Source organism: Orycteropus afer, unplaced genomic scaffold (genome assembly GCF_000298275.1).
Source record: "Orycteropus afer afer isolate SDZICR_OR568_19922 unplaced genomic scaffold, OryAfe1.0 scaffold00007, whole genome shotgun sequence".
Lineage (NCBI taxonomy): Eukaryota > Metazoa > Chordata > Mammalia > Tubulidentata > Orycteropodidae > Orycteropus > Orycteropus afer.
Genome location: NW_006921594.1, coordinates 13,633,007 through 13,642,146, shown reverse-complemented (window position 1 = coordinate 13,642,146; position 9,140 = coordinate 13,633,007). Strand labels below are relative to the sequence as shown.

Sequence of the window (9,140 nt, the reverse complement as noted above, 5' to 3'; positions counted from 1 at the left end):
CCTACTTTGGTCATGTTGTAAAAGAAGGGCCATTCCCTGTAGAAGGATAACATGCTTGACAAAGTGGAGGGACAATGAAACAAGGGAAGGCCTTCAACAAGATAAATTGGCACAGTGGCTGCAGCAATGGGCTCAGGTATGGTGGGGGTCGTGGGACTGGCACAGACCAGGCAATGTTTCATTCTGCTATACATGGGATCTCTATAAGTCGGAGATGACTCCAGGGCATCTAACAGCAACAACAGGTCCTATCTAGGAGCCCTGGTGCTGTAGTGCCTAAGGCATTTGACTGCTAACCAAAAGGCTGGTGGTTCAAACCCTCCAGCCACTGATCAGAAGGAAGATTGGCCAATCAACTTCTGTAGTGATAGCCCCTTGGAAACCCAAGGAGGGGTCGCTATGAGTCAGATCCGACTCGATAGCAATAAGTGAGTGAGTGAATGAGTGAAGTCCTATCTAAAAGGCAATGCTACTCTTCACATGTACATGGAAAGGGCTTCAGAGCCCACTTTTTGCTCTTTGTCTTCAAACAAAGCCAGGAAAGTAAGTGTGCTGTGAAGTTCTTTGGACTCCATTTTCCAGGGTCTATATAGGCTCAGGAGGCTAACGGCTAGATTGGCAAAAGTCTGTTCCCCGGAGAAACCAGGAATCTGAATCTAAGTCAGACTTTTGATCCATTTCCATCTCTTCTTTGTTGCCTGAGTTCCTTTGGAATGTATCAGCACCTGCTACCCTTCTTTCAAATTCTTGTTCTGGAGTTGGGTAAAAATCTAGACGTTTTCTCGCTGTAGCTTCTGTTATTTAGCCAGACACTTTAACATCAGATCCTGCAATCTCTCAAGTGTCCACTTGGATCAGGAGTCAGATTTCTGCTGACTGTCCTCTTCTTCAACACTACTGCAGCTGCTACTTCCTGGGCTGGAGCTCTGAACCACAGATCCAATGGATAAGCCACTGTTATTGGAACAGATGGTTGTAGAATTCAATAGTTTCTCAACAAGGAGAATGGTGTGCCAGCTGTGACAAGATAAGTCTAGGATGTGATGCAGAGATCCAAAAAGAGGCTGAAGCCATGAGGCACAGATATCAGAGCCATGTGTTCTCTCAGTGGGATCATTGCAGGTGGCCATTACCACCATCGCTCCAGCCAACAATGTGATTATCATCACTGGCAACAACAGTAAATTCATCACTGCAGGAGACCCTGATCACTTGCTTCCCACCTAAAGGTCTCCTCAACAGGCTGATTGTTGTTAAGTGCCGTTGAGTCTTTTCCTATTCATAGCGACCCTAAGTATAACATAACAAAACACTGCCTGATCCTGACTCACAACTGTTGCTATGCTTGAGTCCATTGTTGCAGCCACTATGTTCATTGAGGGTCTTCCACTTTTTTGCTGACCCTCTACTTTATCAGGCATGATATCCCTCTCCACGGAATGGTCCCTCCTGACAACATGACCAAAGCATGGGAGATGAAGTTTTGCCATCCTTGCTTCTAAGGAGTGTTTTAGTTGTGTGGAAGGTTGAAGTGGAAGGCCGAAGGGGCCCCTCACTGAAAATTACAGAACTCTACCAGACTAGCAGGCATGATTAAAGTAGACATTAAGCATAGTGACTAACTTGCTATTTTTCCTTCCCTTTTGCTTTCTTCTAAGTAAATAGCCAACCTCTTTACTGACACTGGGTTCTTTGGGTTTGTTATTTTCAATTATACATTCTTCTAGGCATAGCCCTCTTCCATGACTGGATTCGGCGGAGAACCACAGCCTGTGAGGCAAGACAACCTTGAGAAGAGGGATGCTGAGTCTGGAGTAACGCGGGAAGAGAAGAACAAAGACATTCCTGGCACTCCAAGGGATCTTCATCCCACTTCCCATCTCCCTATATAATCATGTTGATCCCTTTGCTCGGGCAGACACACATTTGAGAGTAGTGATTCGCTCTGTTTCCTTGGCTATTGATACTCAATAAGTCTTTTGCTTTCCTGCTTCAACCTGTTGTGATCACTAGCTCTTTGAGACAGGGGGTAAAGATCTTGTTGTTCCTACAACAGTTGTTCTTCTTCTGACAGTCCATGGTATATTCAGTATTCTTCACCAACACTGTAAGTTGATTTCTAGATGCTTCTTATAATTCTCAACACTCAGCTGCCCACACTTGTTGCAGCCAAAGGTCAGCAGCCCGACTAACTCATCAACAGCAGCTGTGTGAGTCTTGCCTGGGGCACAATTCTGATCTTAAAAAAGGATGTTTGGCCAAGGTAAAGGAGGTTGTGGAGGGAATGCTTTATGGTTAATGATTCCAGGCATGCATTGATTCAGGCCCAGTTTGTTGAACTGATTGAGCCCACAGGCCAGTGCTTTGCCTGACTAGGTTAGCATAAATGTCCCACAGAGCCACACTGAAATGAGACAATAATCAAGGCTTGGGCAACATCCACCTTTTGTGGTGTGTAATAATCCTCTTCTGAATCCAAACACAGTTGTTCATACTCACCACAGCTCCAAGAGTAGATTTGCTTGTTTCATGTCAACACCACCACATGATTATCTCCCCAGGTAACCTGCTCCACTGGACTGTTGAGGAAGTTCAGCTGCATGGATTCTAGAATTTTAGGGCCGACTATCTTGTCCATTCCCATGCAGCCATAATAATCTGATCCAAAGGCATAGAGCTAATCCTCATCTGTCACATAGAAAGTGAAATCATCACTACAGGACACCTGATGGACAGCTTTGCCTTGCCACTTTTCCACATGCTTTGGCTGTCCATAGGAGGCTTGGTCTCCACCACTCAGCTGACTGTGGAATTTAGTATCCCCTTGCAAGTTTACCTAGGTGGACAGTTCCTTCGCCCCTGTGACTACAGCGAAGTTGGTATTCCCTGCATATACCTGTTGGGCATGACAACCACTCTTGATAATGTCTAATTTCTGGGGAGTAGATTTTCCACCTCCCAAAACATAGACTTCACAAGTTCTCAACATTACTATAGCAATGGGTGCTTAGTGACAGTGCTTGACCTTAGTCTATTTGTTGGTGCAGTAAGCAGTCCGGCTCTTTTCCTTCATCTTTACCTGTGTCTCCAAATGAGAGGGCAATCCAGAAGTTCATCTGCAGTGGGTCTCAGGTCAGGATTCTGGTCAAGGCCTATGGATCTTTTGGATCACTTCCAACGAATACCGGCTAGAATCAGCTACCATGGCCCAGATTCCTTGCACAATCGCCACATATAGTTTGAACAGATTTGTAGCATCAAATGTCCTCTTTAGCATAAGTAGTTGAAAAATGATGCAGCTTAGCTATCAGATTTGAAATTATATTTTACTCTTTGGCAGAGCTCAAGAGACATATAATATGGAGTTCCTGCAAGCACCACAGCCATGGAATACTCAAAATTAAGTTGCTTTGTTAGGCTATAATCTCCGTATTTGACTAGGTTTGCCTTGTTGAGAAAAATATTTAATGTCTTTATATCTTTATGAATGATTCCAGCTTTATGAATAGGGCTCACTGCTGAAACAACCTGAAACACCATCTCTTCCTCAAACAACTTGTCCTTCTGAGGAAGGATTTTGTCACACAGGTTCCCTCCATTACAATACTCCAGCTCAGTCAGCAGGGTGGTATTTATTGCCTATTAAGTGACTGTAGTATGCAATAATATTGTCAAGCTGCCATAGCACCAGAATAACAATATCTTCAAGATACCATGACACTCCTCAATTGGGTCAAATCGACTTCCTTCCACACAACCAGTGAATCATTCTCGGTGTGGTGATATAGCGTGCCTTCCCTAAGGTGCTGTGGTCCAGGACGTGGGTAGGGATGTAGTGCAGCTTTCTTGATTCTCCGTGTCACCTCTGGCTCACCGCCCCAGAACAGCATTATGGCTCTGGCCGAGTCCCTGCTGCCACTGGACCTGCTTGGGAAGTCTGAGTTGATGGAATCACAGCGTTGCTCCTACTTGCCTGGCACTGACACGGTGGTGCCTGTGGGCCTTCGGGACCAGCCTGCTGGACTGACCTGCAGGTCCCCAGAGGTGCAGCCCACACAGTGCCTTCCTCTCTTTAGACACTGGCTCTGTCAGTCCCAGACCCACCAGGCTTGTCGGTGGCCTCAGTAGCTTATTACTCTCCAATATCTGTGTCTTCACTGCTCCCCAGTGAAGAAAATGCTAAGAATATGCCTCAGGTTTTTGTTATGCAGTATCCACAAGGGGCGGGAGCTCTGGTGGCGTAGTTCCTAAGGCACTTGACTGCGAACCAGAGGCTGGTGGTTCTAAATCACCAGCCACTTCTTGGAAGGAAGGTTGGGCAATCTATTTCCATAGTGATACTGCCTCGGAAACCCAAGGGGGTGTCATTATGAGTTGGATCCAACTGGATGGCAGTGAGTGAGGATCCACAAGGGACCAATTTCTGATCAGGATAAGTTAAGCTATGCTGTGGTTGGGAGCTCTGGTGGCATAGTGCCTAAGGCACTTAACTGCTAACCAGAAGGCTGACAGTTCAGACCCACCAGCCAATCCTTGGAAGGAAGGTTGGGCAATCTACTTCTGTAGTGATACCACCTCGGAAACCGAAGGAGGGGTTGCTATGAATCAGGGCTGACTCGATGGCATATAACAACAACAACAATGCTGTGGTAACAGATGAACCCTGAAATCTCAGTGGTTAAATACAGAGGGTTTATCTGTCACATATATTGATGCAGATGCACTGTCCCTATGTTGTAGCCACAGGATTTGGAACATATGGTCTCAAAGGTTGCTATGTCAGGTAAAATGGCAAGACAAGGCTGGAAGAAGAACATTGACTTTCAACCACCTCGGTCTAGAGGTGAATTGTGGCCCTTCTCATAGTCCATTGGCCAGAATAATTATTCACATGGCTTCATCCTAAATGCAAGGATGTTATGAAGTATAGGGGAAATGATATTTTGTGAGCACTATCTTTATTTTTGAGAGCCCTGGTGGCATAGTGCGTAAGGCATTTGACTGCTAACCAGAAGGCTGGTGGTTCAAACCCACCAGCCACTCCTCAGAAGGAAGATTGTGCAATCTACTCCTGTAGTGATATCGCCTGGGAAACCCAAGGAGGGGTCTCCATGAGTCAGATCCGACTCCACGGCAGTAAGTTGGGTTTTCTGGTTCATCTGTATTTCTGGGAGCTCTGGTGGTGCAGTGCCTAAGAGATTTGACTGCTATCCAGAAGGCTGGCAGTTCAAACCCATCAGCCACTCCTCAAAAGGAAGATGGGGCAATCTATTTCCGTAGTGATACCACCTCGGAAACCAAGGAGGGGTCGCTATGAGTCAAATCCGACTAAATGGCAGTGCGTTGAGATTTCTTTGGTGTTATGAATATACATTATTGTAAAATACTTTCAGGCCTACAAAACACTGATAATCAGAGGTAACATTTAATTGGCACACACCAGTGTGTTTGCACCAGCCATTCATAGCTGAAAGCCATTCTGAGTGATTGAGTGACCATTCTAAAAGGTCAGTGCCTGTTATGGATTGAAATGTGTCCCCCCAAAATATGTGCTGTAAATCCTAACCCCTGTGCTTGGGAAAAGGAGCTCTGGTGCCAAAGTGCCTAAGGCATTTGACTGCTAAAACTGAATAAGAGGGCTTATTCTGAGTAGCTGAGCAGCTGGCTCACCACATACTCAAAGTTGTGGGTTCAAACCCACCAGCCACTCTGCAGAAGGAAGATGAGGCAATCTACTCCTGTAAAGATTTACTGTCTTGGAAACCCAATGGGGGTAGCTGTGAGTTGGAATCAACTCAATGACATTGAGTTTTTTGGTTTTTTTATGCTTGGGAATGGGTTTTCTTTGTAATGTTAATGGATCAGTATTAATGTAGGGTGTGTTTTAAGTCAGTCTTTTGAGATGTAAAGGCAGATTAAGCAAGCAAGGAAGCAAAGATGAGGCACGATTACCAAGGAACCAAGGAACAGAAGCTGAAAAGAGACAAAGACCTTGCCCCGGAGCAGACAGAAAGAGAGCCTTCTCCTGAAACCAGCACCCTGGATTCAGACCTCTAGCCTCCTACATTGAGGAAAATATGTTTCTCTTTGTTAAAGCCACCCACTTGTGGTATTTTCGTTATACCAGCATTACAGAACTAAGACAGTGCCCATACTTTATGATTATTAACTATATTGACCTTGCTTACTTACTATTGAAATATACCAAGTCATCTCCAGTTCCTGCCACTGCTCAGTGTTTTAAATTGTTTTCCAAAGAAATATCAGTCCAAAACCAAAATCTTGAAAAATAATGTAAACATTTACACCAGTTTGCCTTGAAAAAACAGTTCAACAGGCTTAGTTAACATATCACCCAGACTTTTCAACATATCCTCTTTAGGTACGTTGTCCTCGTCTATAATTTGCCACTCATGACAGTGGCCAACATTTTCTTTTTCTATCTGTCCCCACACAGTCCTCTTCCTACCTGTTTTAAGTTGTATTAGACCTTACATTCTAAAGCAGTTGGGTTGTGGAAGGCTGCAGTCTACACTGGGAGCCCTAACTCTATTTTGACTCTTAATATAAGTTCAGACTTCATTCAAGCTTTTTCTGACCATTAAGCCATCAATGTAGCTATGCACAGACAGGTCCAGGACTAACTTAGGGAGGGGCAGTTTGACCTCAGGAAGAGTGTGGTTGAAAGTAGATTATCCTAACACAAGAACTAGGCAAATTGCCTGAGTGTGCCCTCTTCTAATTTAATTTAAAAGTTGGGGTCCTGGTAGTGTCTTCTAGCCACCTTGTAGCTATGACTCAGGGCAGAATGGTCATGAGTGTACCTGGACCACCATGTAGCCAGGTGGTCAAGCCCCAAAACGAATTCTGCAACCCTTCTTAAGCGTCTGTTGTACATGTATTCCAATCACGGTCTTTTCCCTGCTTCTGTAGTCCCACTTGCAGCAGTGATGAGTTCATTTGCCACCAATCATGATTTTGTGATGGTACCTTTTACACTCTGTCAAATATAGTGAAGACCATGGCTGTGATTCTGCAGATTCTATTCAGCTCCTTTTACTCTGTACATGCTGATGGATTCCCTCATCCTGGATGATTGTCTATGTCCAGCCTGAGACTTACTAAGAGGGTCTCTGTAGAACATGTTTGAATCTGGAGTCTTTTTTCCTTTAGCACAGAATTCATATCCTTTCCTTGTCCTACCCTCTCCCACTGCACACTTTACATGTGGTTCTTCCTGCTGCAAAAAGTGCCTTAGAAATGTAGCTTGATCCCACTTTAATCGCTTTTTCTTAATGGGGAGAAAGTACCTGGAAAACTGGGGAATATACTCATTACTCACTATTTTATCTAAGACTATACCACCTCTTCCCTCAATGATACTCAAATTTTTTCCACAAGATAAAATAAGGTACTGCTCTTAAGATACAAAAATTTTTGCCATAGGCAGAAGCTGAGTAGCTGGCTCACCACATTGTACCAGGCAGCTTTTCAGAAGCAGGGTGCTTCTGTCTCAGTCAATGCTGCTGAAACCCTTCAGAAAAGCAGGGTCTGCCAACTTCACAAATGTGTGTGAATGACAGATTTTTCCTGCATCAGACATTCATGCACTGCAGATGGTAAACAATTCTTCCCTCTAAAAAGTGGATTATTTCTCAGGCTGTTAAAATGTAAATGACCAAAAAAGAACACAGCTCCCTGACTGCAGGTTTGCTAAGGTCTTTGTTCCCAAATAATTTTAATTATATATAGATATAGATACTCCTAGAATAAGCAACATTTGTTGTTGTCGTTAGGTGCCGTTGAGTCTGTTCCAACTCATAGTGACCCTATGTTGCCCAATTCTGCACCAAAATCATTGTTATGTTAGAGAGCCTATTGTTGCAGCCACTGTGTCAATTCATCCTGTACAGCGTCTCCTTCCTTTTGCTGACTCTAATTTACTAAGCATCATGTCCTTCTCTAGTGATTAGTCTTTCTAGATGATGTGCCCAAAGTAAGTGAGATGAAGTTTTGCCATCTTTGTTTCTAAGGAGCATCTGGCTCTACATCCTGCAAGACAAGATTTGTTCATTCTTTTGGTCCATAGTATATTCAGTATTTTTCACCAACACCACAATTTGAAAGAGTCGATTCTTTGGTCTTCTGTTTTCATTGTACAGCTTTTGCATACATATGAGGTGATGGAAAGACCATAGCTTGAGTAAGGCATGCTTTAGTCATCAAAATGACATCTTTGCCCACAGATTTGCCTGATGGAATGTGTCATTTAATTTCTTAGCTACTGCTTCCATGGGTATTGATTGTTGATCCAAGAAGAATGAAATACTTGACAACTTCACTACTTGCCATTTATCATGATGTTTATTGGTTAAGTTGTGAGGATTTTTATTTTCTTTCAGTTCGGACGTAATCCATACCAAAGGCTATAGTCTTTTTACTTTCATCAGTGAGGGCTTCAATTTGTCTTCAGTTTCAGCAGGTAAAGTTGTGTCATCTGCGTATCTTAGGTTGTTAGCGAGTTTTCCTCCACTCCTGATGCCACATTATTCTTCATATAACCTTATCTTCTTGAATTATTTGTTCAGTATATAGATTGAATAGGTGAAAGAATAATGAATATAGGTGATTTATGGAGATGAAAATGAGCTAAAAACTAACTGGCATCACACAGAACTATAGTGGCTAGGCAACTGGGCATTGATGGACCTGGGTGACAGAGAACAACTAACAAAGAGAGAAATAACAAATTGCTCAATAATAAGTGTTGGGAAGAAGAGCTTGGGGAAGGTAGCTTACCTGGATGTCCTGAATAAAGAAAGGGTTGATCTGAAGTCAGGAAAGAGAGACAAACCAGACTATAAATGAGTTGTCATTGAGTTGATTCTGACTCATGGCAACCCCATGTGTGTGGGGCAGAACTGCTGCATAGGGTTTTAGGCAGTGACTTTTTGGAAGCAGGTTGCTAAGCCTGTCTTCCCAGGTAATTCTGGGTGGGTTTCAGCTGCCAATCTTTCAGTTTAACTGTTTGTGTCACCCAGGGACGTCTGAGAATTTCAAAGGGAAGCAATTCTGCATGATTCAAGAGATTGAGCTTGGAAGGGATTTTGTTTTCTTGAGGATCTATTGTTGAGAGAGAC

At 43.6% G+C, this 9,140-nt stretch overlaps 1 pseudogene; it reads right to left on the bottom strand.

Moving 5' to 3' along the window:
• Positions 1 to 854: 854 nt before the first annotated feature.
• LOC103200607 lies at positions 855 to 6,836 on the bottom strand (annotated as a pseudogene).
• Between the last annotated feature and the right edge of the window lie 2,304 nt (positions 6,837 to 9,140).